Source organism: Triturus cristatus, chromosome 8 (assembly GCF_964204655.1).
Source record: "Triturus cristatus chromosome 8, aTriCri1.1, whole genome shotgun sequence".
Classification (NCBI taxonomy): Eukaryota; Metazoa; Chordata; class Amphibia; order Caudata; family Salamandridae; genus Triturus; species Triturus cristatus.
Genome location: NC_140591.1, coordinates 1,090,141,742 through 1,090,155,610, shown reverse-complemented (window position 1 = coordinate 1,090,155,610; position 13,869 = coordinate 1,090,141,742).

Sequence of the window (13,869 nt, the reverse complement as noted above, 5' to 3'; positions counted from 1 at the left end):
ATTATTCAGCATGAGGCACAATCCAAATGACATTTTGAATCAATTTTTCTACAGTCCAAAAAATCAATTTTCTGATGAAAAACGATGACCTGTGACCTGTCGAATTTTCACCAGATGGTCAAAAATGGTGATTTTTTAGTATTTAATTTTTTGACTGTAAATGACTATTGCATGTCAATTATCACTTCTGGAATTAAAATAAGTGTGTTTAGGGTCATTTTAATGACTGAAATTGGTCAAAAATAGAAGCTTCTGAGTAGGAGAAAAAGTCAGTAAAAATTGCAATTTTGGTCACATTGAGGCTTTAAAAAGTGATTATTCAAGATGAGGCACAATCCAAATGACATTTTGAATCAATTTTCTGATGAAAAACGATGACCTGTGACCTGTCGAATTTTCTCCAGATGGTCTAAAAGGGTAACTTTTTAATATTTAATTTTTTGACTGTAAATGACTATTGCATGTGAATTATCACTTTTGGAACAAAAATAAGTGTGTTTAGAGTCATTTTAATGCCTGAAATTGGTCAAAATAAAAGCTTCTGAACAGGAGAAAAAGTCTGTAAAAATGATAATTTTGGTCACATTGAGGCTTTAAAAAGTGATTATTCAACATGAGGCACAATCCAAATGACATTTTGAATCAATTTTTCTACAGTCCAAAAAATCAATTTTCTGATGAAAAACGATGACCCGTGACCTGTCGAACTTACTCCATATGGTCAAAAATGGTAATTTTTTAATATTATTTTTTTTTTACTGTAAATGACTATTGCATGTGAATTATCACTTTTGGAACAAAAATATGTGTGTTTGAAGTCATTTCAATGCCTGAAATTGGTCAAAATAGAAGCTTCTGAGTAGGAGAAAAAGTCAGTAAAAATTGAAATTTTGGTCACATTGAGGCTTTAAAAAGTAGTTATTCAACATGAGGCACAATCCAAATGACATTTTGAATCAATTTTTCTACAGTCCAAAAAATCAATTTTCTGATGAAAAAACGATGACCCGTGACCTGTCGAACTTACTCCATATGGTCAAAAATGGTAATTTTTTAATATTTAATTTTTTGACTGTAAATGACTATTGCATGTGAATTATCACTTCTGGAATTAAAATAAGTGTGTTTAGAGTCATTTTAATGACTGAAATTGGTCAAAATAGAAGCTTCTGAGTAGGAGAAAAAGTCTGTAAAAATGTCAATTTTGGTCACATTGAGGCTTTAAAAAGTGATTATTCAACATGAGGCACAATCCACATGACATTTTGAATCAATTTTCTGATGAAAAACGATGACCCGTGACCTGTTGAACTTTCTCCATATGGTCAAAAATGGTAATTTTTTGACTGTAAATGACTATTGCATGTGAATTATCCCTTTTGGAACTAAAATTAGTGTGTTTAGAGTCATTTTAATGCCTGAAATTGGTCGATATAGAAGCTTCTGAGTAGGAGAAAATGTCTGTAAAAATTGCAATTTTGGTCACATTGAGGCTTTAAAAAGTGATTATTCAACATGAGGCACAATCCAAATGACATTTTGAATCAATTTTCTGATGAAAAACGATGACCCGTGTGACCTGTTGAACTTTCTCCATATGGTCAAAAATGGTAATTTTTTAATATTAAATTTTTTGACTGTAAATGACTATTGCATGTGAATTATCCCTTTTGGAACTAAAATTAGTGTGTTTAGAGTCATTTTAATGCCTGAAATTGGTCGATATAGAATCTTCTGAGTAGGAGAAAATGTCTGTAAAAATGATAATTTTGGTCACATTGAGGCTTCAAAAAGTGATTATTCAACATGAGGCACAATCCAAATGACATTTTGAATTAATTTTTCTACAGTCCAAAAAATCGATTTTCTGATGAAAAACGATGACCTGTGACCTGTCGAATTTTCACCAGATGGTCAAAAATGGTGATTTTTTAGTATTTAATTTTTTGACTGTAAATGACTATTGCATGTCAATGATCACTTCTGGAATTAAAATAAGTGTGTTTAGAGTCATTTTAATGACTGAAATTGGTCAAAAATAGAAGCTTCTGAGTAGGAGAAAAAGTCAGTAAAAATTGCAATTTTGGTCACATTGAGGCTTTAAAAAGTGATTATTCAAGATGAGGCACAATCCAAATGACGTTTTAAATCAATTTTCTGATGAAAAACGATGACCCATGACCTGTTGAACTTTCTCCATATGGTTAAAAATGGTAATTTTTTAATATTTAAGTTTTTGACTGTAAATGACTATTGCATGTGAATTATCACTTTTGGAACAAAAATATGTGTGTTTGAAGTCATTTCAATGCCTGAAATTGGTCAAAATAGAAGCTTCTGAGTAGGAGAAAAAGTCAGTAAAAATTGAAATTTTGGTCACATTGAGGCTTTAAAAAGTAGTTATTCAACATGAGGCACAATCCAAATGACATTTTGAATCAATTTTTCTACAGTCCAAAAAATCAATTTTCTGATGAAAAAACGATGACCCGTGACCTGTCGAACTTACTCCATATGGTCAAAAATGGTAATTTTTTAATATTTAATTTTTTGACTGTAAATGACTATTGCATGTGAATTATCACTTCTGGAACAAAAATAAGTGTGTTTAGAGTCATTTTAATGCCTGAAATTGGTCAAAATAAAAGCTTGTGAGTAGGAGAAAAAGTCTGTAAAAATTATAATTTTGGTCACATTGAGGCTTTAAAAAGTGATTATTCAACATGAGGCACAATCCAAATGACATTTTGAATCAATTTTTCTACAGTCCAAAAAATCGATTTTCTGATGAAAAACGATGACCCGTGACCTGTCGAATTTTCACCAGATGGTCAAAAATTGTGATTTTTTAGTATTTAATTTTTTGACTGTAAATGACTATTGCATGTCAATTATCAATTCTGGAATTAAAATAAGTGTGTTTAGAGTCATTTTAATGACTGAAATTGGTCAAAATAGAAGCTTCTGAGTAGGAGAAAAAGTCTGTAAAAATGTCAATTTTGGTCACATTGAGGCTTTAAAAAGTGATTATTCAACATGAGGCACAATCCAAATGACATTTTGAATCAATTTTCTGATGAAAAACGATGACCCGTGACCTGTTGAACTTTCTCCATATGGTCAAAAATGGTAATTTTTTGACTGTAAATGACTATTGCATGTGAATTATCCCTTTTGGAACTAAAATTAGTGTGTTTAGAGTCATTTTAATGCCTGAAATTGGTCGATATAGAAGCTTCTGAGTAGGAGAAAATGTCTGTAAAAATTGCAATTTTGGTCACATTGAGGCTTTAAAAAGTGATTATTCAACATGAGGCACAATCCAAATGACATTTTGAATTAATTTTTCTACAGTCCAAAAAATCGATTTTCTGATGAAAAACGATGACCCGTGACCTGTCGAATTTTCACCAGATGGTCAAAAATGGTGATTTTTTAGTATTTAATTTTTTGACTGTAAATGACTATTGCATGTCAATGATCACTTCTGGAATTAAAATAAGTGTGTTTAGAGTCATTTTAATGACTGAAATTGGTCAAAAATAGAAGCTTCTGAGTAGGAGAAAAAGTCAGTAAAAATTGCAATTTTGGTCACATTGAGGCTTTAAAAAGTGATTATTCAAGATGAGGCACAATCCAAATGACGTTTTGAATCAATTTTCTGATGAAAAACGATGACCCATGACCTGTTGAACTTTCTCCATATGGTTAAAAATGGTAATTTTTTAATATTTAAGTTTTTGACTGTAAATGACGATTGCATGTGAATTATCACTTTTGGAACACAAATAAGTGTGTTTAGAGTCAATTTAATGCCTGAAATTGGTCAAAATAAAAGCTTCTGAGTAGGAGAAAAAGTCTGTAAAAATGTCAATTTTGGTCACATTGAGGCTTTAAAAAGTGATTATTCAGCATGAGGCACAATCCAAATGACATTTTGAATCAATTTTTCTACAGTCCAAAAAATCAATTTTCTGATGAAAAATGATGACCTGTGACCTGTCGAATTTTCTCCAGATGGTCTAAAAGGGTAACTTTTTAATATTTAATTTTTTGACTGTAAATGACTATTGCATGTGAATTATCACTTTTGGAACAAAAATAAGTGTGTTTAGAGTCATTTTAATGCCTGAAATTGGTCAAAATAAAAGCTTCTGAACAGGAGAAAAAGTCTGTAAAAATGATAATTTGGTCACATTGAGGCTTTAAAAAGTGATTATTCAACATGAGGCACAATCCAAATGACATTTTGAATCAATTTTTCTACAGTCCAAAAAATCAATTTTCTGATGAAAAACGATGACCCGTGACCTGTCGAACTTACTCCATATGGTCAAAAATGGTAATTTTTTAATATTTATTTTTTTGACTGTAAATGACTATTGCATGTGAATTATCACTTCTGGAACAATAATAAGTGTGTTTAGAGTCATTTTAATGCCCGAAATTGGTCAAAAATAGAAGCTTCTGAGTAGGAGAAAAAGTCAGTAAAAATTGCAATTTTGGTCACATTGAGGCTTTAAAAAGTGATTATTCAAGATGAGGCACAATCCAAATGACATTTTGAATCAATTTTCTGATGAAAAACGATGACCCATGACCTGTTGAACTTTCTCCATATGGTTAAAAATGGTAATTTTTTTATATTTAATTTTTTGACTGTAAATGACGATTGCATGTGAATTATCACTTTTGGAACACAAATAAGTGTGTTTAGAGTCAATTTAATGCCTGAAATTGGTCAAAATAAAAGCTTCTGAGTAGGAGAAAAAGTCTGTAAAAATGTCAATTTTGGTCACATTGAGGCTTTAAAAAGTGATTATTCAGCATGAGGCACAATCCAAATGACATATTGAATCAATTTTTCTACAGTCCAAAAAATCAATTTTCTGATGAAAAACGATGACCTGTGACCTCTCGAATTTTCTCCAGATGGTCTAAAAGGGTAACTTTTTAATATTTAATTTTTTGACTGTAAATGACTATTGCATGTGAATTATCACTTTTGGAACAAAAATAAGTGTGTTTAGAGTCATTTTAATGCCTGAAATTGGTCAAAATAAAAGCTTCTGAACAGGAGAAAAAGTCTGTAAAAATGATAATTTTGGTCACATTGAGGCTTTAAAAAGTGATTATTCAACATGAGGCACAATCCAAATGACATTTTGAATCAATTTTTCTACAGTCCAAAAAATCAATTTTCTGATGAAAAACGATGACCCGTGACCTGTCGAAGTTACTCCATATGGTCAAAAATGGTAATTTTTTAATATTATTTTTTTTTTACTGTAAATGACTATTGCATGTGAATTATCACTTTTGGAACAAAAATATGTGTGTTTGAAGTCATTTCAATGCCTGAAATTGGTCAAAATAGAAGCTTCTGAGTAGGAGAAAAAGTCAGTAAAAATTAAAATTTTGGTCACATTGAGGCTTTAAAAAGTAGTTATTCAACATGAGGCACAATCCAAATGACATTTTGAATCAATTTTTCTACAGTCCAAAAAATCAATTTTCTGATGAAAAACGATGACCCGTGACCTGTCGAACTTACTCCATATGGTCAAAAATGGTAATTTTTTAATATTTAATTTTTTGACTGTAAATGACTATTGCATGTGAATTATCACTTCTGGAACAAAAATAAGTGTGTTTAGAGTCATTTTAATGCCTGAAATTGGTCAAAAATAGAAGCTTCTGAGTAGGAGAAAAAGTCAGTAAAAATTGCAATTTTGGTCACATTGAGGCTTTAAAAAGTGATTATTCAAGATGAGGCACAATCCAAATGACATTTTGAATCAATTTTCTGATGAAAAACGATGACCCATGACCTGTTGAACTTTCTCCATATGGTTAAAAATGGTAATTTTTTAATATTTAATTTTTTGACTGTAAATGACGATTGCATGTGAATTATCACTTTTGGAACACAAATAAGTGTGTTTAGAGTCATTTTAATGCCTGAAATTGGTCAAAATAAAAGCTTCTGAGTAGGAGAAAAAGTCTGTAAAAATGATAATTTTGGTCACATTGAGGCTTTAAAAAGTGATTATTCAACATGAGGCACAATCCAAATGACATTTTGAATCAATTTTTCTACAGTCCAAAAAATCAATTTTCTGATGAAAAACGATGACCCGTGACCTGTCGAATTTTCACCAGATGGTCACAAATGGTGATTTTTTAATATTTAAGTTTTTTGACTGTAAATGACTATTGCATGTAAGTTATCACTTCTGGAACAAAAATAAGTGTGTTTAGAGTCATTTTAATGCCTGAAATTGGTCAAAAATAGAAGCTTCTGAGTAGGAGAAAAAGTCAGTAAAAATTGCAATTTTGGTCACATTGAGGCTTTAAAAAGTGATTATTCAAGATGAGGCACAATCCAAATGACATTTTGAATCAATTTTCTGATGAAAAACGATGACCCATGACCTGTTGAACTTTCTCCATATGGTTAAAAATGGTAATTTTTTAATATTTAATGTTTTGACTGTAAATGACGATTGCATGTGAATTATCACTTTTGGAACACAAATAAGTGTGTTTAGAGTCAATTTAATGCCTGAAATTGGTCAAAATAAAAGCTTCTGAGTAGGAGAAAAAGTCTGTAAAAATGTCAATTTTGGTCACATTGAGGCTTTAAAAAGTGATTATTCAGCATGAGGCACAATCCAAATGACATTTTGAATCAATTTTTCTACAGTCCAAAAAATCAATTTTCTGATGAAAAACGATGACCCGTGACCTGTCGAATTTTCACCAGATGGTCACAAATGGTGATTTTTTAATATTTAAGTTTTTTGACTGTAAATGACTATTGCATGTAAGTTATCACTTCTGGAACTAAAATAAGTGTGTTTAGAGTCATTTTAATGACTGAAATTGGTCAAAAATAGAAGCTTCTGAGTAGGAGAAAAAGTCAGTAAAAATTGCAATTTTGGTCACATTGAGGATTTAAAAAGTGATTATTCAAGATGAGGCACAATCCAAATGACATTTTGAATCAATTTTCTGATGAAAAACGATGACCCATGACCGGTTGAACTTTCTCCACATGGTTAAAAATGGTAATTTTTTAGTATTTAATTTTTTGACTGTAAATGACTATTGCATGTCAATTATCACTTCTGGAATTAAAATAAGTGTGTTTAGAGTCATTTTAATGACTGAAATTGGTCAAAATAGAAGCTTCTGAGTAGGAGAAAAAGTCTGTAAAAATGTCAATTTTGGTCACATTGAGGCTTTAAAAAGTGATTATTCAACATGAGGCACAATCCAAATGACATTTTGAATCAATTTTCTGATGAAAAACGATGACCCGTGACCTGTTGAACTTTCTCCATATGGTCAAAAATGGTAATTTTTTAATATTTAATTATTTGACTGTAAATGACTATTGCATGTGAATTATCCCTTTTGGAACTAAAATTAGTGTGTTTAGAGTCATTTTAATGCCTGAAATTGGTCGATATAGAAGCTTCTGAGTAGGAGAAAATGTCTGTAAAAATTGCAATTTTGGTCACATTGAGGCTTTAAAAAGTGATTATTCAACATGAGGCACAATCCAAATGACATTTTGAATCAATTTTCTGATGAAAAACGATGACCCGTGTGACCTGTTGAACTTTCTCCATATGGTCAAAAATGGTAATTTTTTAATATTTAATTTTTTGACTGTAAATGACTATTGCATGTGAATTATCCCTTTTGGAACTAAAATTAGTGTGTTTAGAGTCATTTTAATGCCTGAAATTGGTCGATATAGAAGCTTCTGGGTAGGAGAAAATGTCTGCAAATATGATAATTTTGGTCACATTGAGGCTTCAAAAAGTGATTATTCAACATGAGGCACAATCCAAATGACATTTTGAATCAATTTTTCTACAGTCCAAAAAATCGATTTTCTGATGAAAAACGATGACCCGTGACCTGTCGAATTTTTACCAGATGGTCAAAAATGGTGATTTTTTAGTATTTAATTTTTTGACTGTAAATTACTATTGCATGTCAATTATCACTTCTGGAATTAAAATAAGTGTGTTTAGAGTCATTTTAATGACTGAAATTGGTCAAAATAGGTGCTTCTGAGTAGGAGAAAAAGTCAGTAAAAATTGCAATTTTGGTCAAATTGAGGCTTTAAAAAGTGATTATTCAACATGAGGCACAATGCAAATGACTTTTTGAATCAATTTTCTGATGAAAAACGGTGACCTGTTGAACTTTCTCAATATGGTCAAAAATGGTAATTTTTTAATATTTAATTTTTTGACTGTAAATGACTATTGCATGTGAATTATCACTTTTGGAACTAAAATTAGTGTGTTAAGAGTCATTTTAATGCCTGAAATTGGTCAAAATAAAAGCTTCTGTGTAGGACAAAAAGTCTGTAAAAATGATAATTTTGGTCGCATTGAGGCTTTAAAAAGTGATTATTCAACATGAGGCACAATCCAAATGACATTTTGAATCAATTTTTCTACAGTCCAAAAAATCGATTTTCTGATGAAAAACGATGACCCGTGACCTGTCGAATTTTCACCAGATGGTCAAAAATGGTGATTTTTTAGTATTTAATTTTTTGACTGTAAATGACTATTGCATGTCAATTATCACTTCTGGAATTAAAATAAGTGTGTTTAGAGTCATTTTAATGACTGAAATTGGTCAAAAATAGAAGCTTCTGAGTAGGAGAAAAAGTCAGTAAAAATTGCAATTTTGGTCACATTGAGGCTTTAAAAAGTGATTATTCAAGATGAGGCACAATCCAAATGACATTTTGAATCAATTTTCTGATGAAAAACGATGACCCATGACCTGTTGAACTTTCTCCATATGGTTAAAAATGGTAATTTTTTAATATTTAATTTTTTGACTGTAAATGACGATTGCATGTGAATTATCACTTTTGGAACACAAATAAGTGTGTTTAGAGTCAATTTAATGCCAGAAATTGGTCAAATAAAAGCTTCTGAGTAGGAGAAAAAGTCTGTAAAAATGTCAATTTTGGCAAACTGCTGGTGAACAGACACCAGTGTACTGAGTGCACTGCTACTGTGAGAAACTTATTACAATGTTGTTTGACGTTTAGACGAAATCAACATGGATTTAGACTTATTAAAACAGCAGTCTAATGAACAATCTACACTCAGTTTATGGCAAAATGACTGTATTAGTAAGTCGAAAACACAGCAACAATTCAATTAAACATAGCATCAATCTGCGAGTAGTAAAGAAAATGAAAACATAATGATACAAGTTAACAGAAACTGCCATAGACAAAGTTTTCATCATGGAGCTCCTCACTTTCTGTCTCCAACACAGTTATTTACAGTGGAACAACGATTTCTACCTGCAGATAAGCGGTACGTCTATGGGTTTTTCTGGCGCTCCTGCCTATGCTAACACGTTCATGGCAAAGTTCGAACATGATCATATTTTTTCTGACAGTATCTGGATTGACAACCTTGCATTTTTTGCAAGGTTCATTGATGACATTTTTTAATTTGGAAGAATTCTGAAGCTTTGCTGGTTCAACAAATCAGCAAACTCAATCAAAAAAATCCACGCATCCAGTTCACACACAACATCAGTACAGAACAACTTTCTTTTTTGGATGTACTGATAATGAAACAATCCAACTCTCTAGTAACGACAATCTATTCCAAACCCACGGACAGAAACAACCTTCTTCTTTACTCCAGTTTTCACCCCCCTTCACTGATTCGCAATCTTCCATACTCTCAGTTGATCAGGACAAAGAGAATCATTTCTGACAGTCAACTGCTAGATTTATCACTCCAAAAACAAGTCGTGAAATTCAAAGAGCGTGGTTATCCTGCAACAGTCCTTGAGACAGCTATATCCAGAACTTCTACAAAAACGCGTACAGAACTCCTTATTCCTTCAGAGAAAAATCCTCAGAATCGTCATGTATTTGTTTCCACATTTTCAACTAGTTCAAGGCGTATCCGCCAGATCATCAAAAACAGATGGGAAGTTCTCAAACAGGAACCAGATTTCAACGATCTTTTCTCCTCTGAACCAATTTTTGCATTCACTCGCAGTAAAAATATCAAAGACATACTGTCAGCCACACCCACAGCTGACCATGAAGAGTTTAAAGGCATGCAGAAATGTTATAATTGTGTCAACTGCCATAATGTTATCACTGGCTGTGTCATTCACCATCCTCGTTCAGGTAAAGCTATCAAACTCAGATACACTGGTACCTGCGACAGTACCAACGTCATTTACACCATCAAATGTCCCTGCGGCTCAATGTATGTTGGCAAAACTTCCCGCAAAGTCAAAGTAAGGATCTCAGAACACAAAAGTTCCATTCGTACTAACAGTCTCAAATCTCCCTTGTTTGCACATTGGTCAGAACATCACCACACTATCGCACAACTAAGATTCACCATACTTGAAATGATGCCCCGCAACACCCAGATCAACACAGAAAGGTTACTCTCACAGAGAGAAGTCTGGTGGATCAAGTATCTACAGACCTTGACACCTTTCGGACTCAATGACAGATTAGAAATGCAATGCTTTTTATAAATATGCACTTATGTCATTTTGTCTTTTTTCCAAGCAGTTTGCACATCTGGTCTTGACTGCGTTCATTTAGAACTGTTTCCATTCTGTTTGCTATATTTTGTCATGTGTGTTATGTTTTCTCATTGTCCACAGATTGTACGTCTGTTTCAGACTGAGCAATTCAACACCATTCTCATTTTATTCATTGCAGGAATCGTGATTTTTTCTTTTATTCAGTCTCATCTTCTGAGCACTTTGGATTTTGAGTTTATTATTTACTCTGTTCAACACCAGTCTGGGAGCTTATCTCTCTTTACCTGCCTCTGCCAGTATCCATGTTGTTTTTTCCTCATCTTCTCCTTTTGTTTTCCTACATTTGAGCATTTTATCACTTTTTTCAATTCTGTTCTCAGTTTTCCAACACTTGCTTTTCCTCAATTTTTTTAGATTTATTACCAGCATTCCACTGCTGGTGTTTTCATCCAGACTACATTGCGCTACACTCATTGTTTTTTCAGTCGTTTTTTACTTTTTTCATTTTTAAACTTTATTCCAGACATTCCTTTCCTACACAGTACAACAGTGCTTGTCTCTCTGTTGGCCCGCAGACCAAACCGCAGTCCTCTTTTCATTATTATTTTGTCCGTCCGGACGTGCTCACGCAGCACGTCCATTTAACCGCCTGGTTTCGTTTGCTCACGTCACTCGTCTTTTTGGAGGTTCCCAGCCTGTGCAGCTTCCCGGCTGTCCGTGTCATTTGCCCTTCGGAAGGTTCCCAGCCCGTGTTGCTTTCTCGTTGTGCACTACACGTCCCAGTGGTAAGTTACTTGCCCTTCTCTTCACACATTTTGCGCTACCCGCAGCAGTAGCGTTCCATGCTTCATCCTGTTTTTTAGTTTTTTACTTTATAGTTTGTCAGCGTAGTTTTCCATTCTCGACCTTGGTCACCGACTGAAGTTCATTGTGTTCAGCGGCACTTTAACACGTTATACAGCAGTAAGTTGTCTTCTGCTTTTTGTTCAGTATTCAGTTCATTATTTAATTGGCCGGTTTCTCAGACTCTCTCTTTTTCACACAGCGCTCTGACGCCAATGTTTTCCACCTGCTGCCATTTCTGTCAACCCCGCATTGTGCATTATCGTCTTTTCAGAACCAGTAAGAATTTCTCTGTTGGTCTTCTCACTTTGTTCTACTCTACGGGAGACTCCTTCACTATTTTATCGCTACAATTTCACTCTGACAACCTTGGGGCACTTTGTACACATTGTTCGGTTTGATAAACACTTTGGACTGGTTTGTTTTTACCTTCAGCTTGTTAGCACTCTTAATCTCTTCACGATATTTCTGGTGAATTGCTTTTGTCTGATCTAGACCAGTTTTCCAATTTTTGTGCCTTGATACGATGCATCTTGTTATTGCTCTAACATAAGAACTTCCAATCTACTTGTAAAGCATTGGCTTTCAACGTTATTTCTTTTATTTCCTAATGCTGCCCCTGAAGAAGGGATGCGAATCATCCCGAAATGCATTGGGCTTGTTAGCTTTTAGAACTGACGATGAAGTTCACTGCCTTCGTGCAGTTTGTTACTGATTGTATCATTATGGTTTCATTTTCTTTACTACTCGCAGATTGATGCTATGTTTAATTGAATTGTTGCTGTGTTTTCGACTTACTAATACAGTCATTTTGCATAAACTGAGTGTCGATTGTTCATTAGATTGCTGTTTTAATAAGTCTAAAATCATGTTGATTTCGTCTAAACGTCAAACAACATTGTAATAAGTTTCTCACAGTAGCAGTGCACTCAGTACACTGGTGTCTGTTCACCAGCAGTTTGCTGTTTTAGTTGCGAGGTGGGCTTCCTCGTCTCTGGGTTGCACGCCTCATTTGCTTATTTGTATGAAATGTGACTTCTTGTTAACACTTGGTGTGCGCTAACTTACACTATATTGTTCAAAATGTCAATTTTGGTCACATTGAGGCTTTAAAAAGTGATTATTCAGCATGAGGCACAATCCAAATGACATTTTGAATCAATTTTTCTACAGTCCAAAAAATCAATTTTCTGATGAAAAACGATGACCTGTGACCTGTCGAATTTTCTCCAGATGGTCTAAAAGGGTAACTTTTTATTATTTATTTTTTGACTGTAAATGACTATTGCATGTGAATTATCACTTTTGGAACAAAAATAAGTGTGTTTAGAGTCATTTTAATGCCTGAAATTGGTCAAAATAAAAGCTTCTGAACAGGAGAAAAAGTCTGTAAAAATGATAATTTTGGTCACATTGAGGCTTTAAAAAGTGATTATTCAACATGAGGCACAATCCAAATGACATTTTGAATCAATTTTTCTACAGTCCAAAAAAATCAATTTTCTGATGAAAAACGATGACCCGTGACCTGTCGAACTTACTCCATATGGTCAAAAATGGTAATTTTTTAATATTATTTTTTTTTACTGTAAATGACTATTGCATGTGAATTATCACTTTTGGAACAAAAATATGTGTGTTTGAAGTCATTTCAATGCCTGAAATTGGTCAAAATAGAAGCTTCTGAGTAGGAGAAAAAGTCAGTAAAAATTGAAATTTTGGTCACATTGAGGCTTTAAAAAGTAGTTATTCAACATGAGGCACAATCCAAATGACTTTTTGAATCAATTTTTCTACAGTCCAAAAAATCAATTTTCTGATGAAAAACGATGACCCGTGACCTGTCGAACTTACTCCATATGGTCAAAAATGGTAATTTTTTAATATTTAATTTTTTGACTGTAAATGACTATTGCATGTGAATTATCACTTCTGGAACAAAAATAAGTGTGTTTAGAGTCATTTTAATGCCTGAAATTGGTCAAAAATAGAAGCTTCTGAGTAGGAGAAAAAGTCAGTAAAAATTGCAATTTTGGTCACATTGAGGCTTTAAAAAGTGATTATTCAAGATGAGGCACAATCCAAATGACATTTTGAATCAATTTTCTGATGAAAAACGATGACCCATGACCTGTTGAACTTTCTCCATATGGTTAAAAATGGTAATTTTTTAATATTTAATTTTTTGACTGTAAATGACGATTGCATGTGAATTATCACTTTTGGAACACAAATAAGTGTGTTTAGAGTCAATTTAATGCCTGAAATTGGTCAAAATAAAAGCTTCTGAGTAGGAGAAAAAGTCTGTAAAAATGTCAATTTTGGTCACATTGAGGCTTTAAAAAGTGATTATTCAGCATGAGGCACAATCCAAATGACATTTTGAATCAATTTTTCTACAGTCCAAAAAAATCAATTTTCTGATGAAAAACGATGACCTGTGACCTGTCG